The sequence below is a fragment of the Rattus rattus genome, chromosome 5 (assembly GCF_011064425.1).
Source record: "Rattus rattus isolate New Zealand chromosome 5, Rrattus_CSIRO_v1, whole genome shotgun sequence".
NCBI classification, from domain to species: Eukaryota; Metazoa; Chordata; class Mammalia; order Rodentia; family Muridae; genus Rattus; species Rattus rattus.
The window spans coordinates 134,149,555-134,151,335 of NC_046158.1; the positions used below are offsets into that span (position 1 = coordinate 134,149,555).

The window sequence follows — 1,781 nt, forward strand, 5'->3', positions numbered from 1 at the left end:
CTGGACCCCCAGGGGGAAGGGAGAGAATAAACTCTTGCAGGGTCTCCTCTAATCTCCACTCATACAGGTGATGCGAGTGCATTCGCACGTGTGTGCATGCACACACACACATATACATACACTAAACAAACACATGAAATAGAACAAAAAGATAAACATGTTAAAAAGGGTATAATATGACATCTGGACAGCTTGCAATGCCAGAACTTGGGAAACTGAGGCTGGAGCCTCACCATTAATTCAAGGCTATCATTGGTTGTATATAAGTTACGGTTAGCCAGGGTTAAGATCCTTCCGCAACAAATAAGCAAGGAAAACAAACAAAAGCCCCCAGTGAGGCCAGGGACAGGGCATACCCGAGATTCCAGCTGTGACCACAGGTGTAGGTCCTGCTTATGTTATAATTTTTGTGTTTTTATTTTATTTTTCTAAGGGCTGAGGATTAGCCCCCAGGCCTTATGCCTCCTAGACTAGTGTTCTAACAGTTATACCCCTAGTCCCATATTGTAAGCTTTTTTTTTTGACTTTTCAGTAGTCACATGCAGAGGTCTGGTTCACCTCAGCTCCTTCACTGTTCATCCTGGGGGTGGAGACCGCTGCTTCTCTGCCTTCTCCTTGTCTGTGACAACCAGGCTGTTAAAGGTACCTGCTACAGCGAACCTCGAACTTCACATTATCCTTGTTCTTCTTGATCTCGACAGATTCGGTGTCCTTCCCCTGGGCTGAGAGCAGAATGTCCTTGATTTCTTCAGTTTTCCAAGGCACGGTGCGCTCGGCTCTGGTGTCAGCACAGGGGTGAGAACCAGAGAGAACGGAAAAAGCACATTGTGAGCTTTAAAGTCGCAGAAGTGTATAACGCCTCGACTGTGAGCTATGGTGTTCAAAGTACTATTTAATTGGCATGAATGTGGGAGAAATAGCAGAAGGATCAAGAAATAAGACGGTTTTTTTGTTTTGTTTTGTTTTGTTTTGTTTTAAAAAAAAAACAGTATCTTAAGTATAGAAATCTCTTGGTTTCGGTGTGTGTGTTTGTGCCCACATTTGTGTGACGTGTTTCATTCCTGTATGATGGTTGAGACAGTTGACATCCGTGGAGGTGATCCTCTGAGATTTTTGTCCTGCATGCTGTTTTATCAGCGAGACTAATAGGGATCCGGCCAAAATAGCTTCCAAGCCCCGTCACAAGGGACTGCGTTCCTCATAGAGACGGAGGACGTAGAACCACAAGTTCACGCGGGTTCTCCCTGCTGCCCAAGTCCTGAGGAGGGGATGCCGGTGGCTCTGCACAGGGTAACAGGGTGGGAAAGCAGAGTTTGGGGAAATTACCTCTTTCACAATAGCACTATCCAGCCTGTTCTTTGTCTGGGGAAACACACGACTCCATCCCTCGATCTTGCTTACTTGAGAAACGGCCTGGGGAGAGGATAGTCACAGCCTGACATTCTTGGTTCATCCAGCAAGAACAAGGAGGGACGCCCACCATCCATGCTCCGTCACAGCACAAGTCCCACAACGAGGGTCAGCTTCGGGGGCCTGTGAGCTCCCAGACGTGAAACTTCACCATTCTCTTCTCTACTCTGAACACAACTGGGGCGTTGCTGGTTCGTCTTGACTTCATTTTAATGCTAATAGCAGAAGCCAGGTCTGGAGATAGTGGTTAAAAGTGCTGGCTGCTCTTCCAGGGGATCCGAATTTGATTCTCATCATAAAAGTTGTAACTCTAGCTCCAAGGGATCTGAATGTCCTTCTCTGGACTCTGCAGGCACCAAGGATGCAAGTTG

General features: G+C 46.8%; 1 pseudogene; it reads right to left on the minus strand.

The window, feature by feature from the left end:
- Positions 1 to 554: 554 nt before the first annotated feature.
- On the minus strand, positions 555 to 1,487 carry LOC116901051 (annotated as a pseudogene).
- Between the last annotated feature and the right edge of the window lie 294 nt (positions 1,488 to 1,781).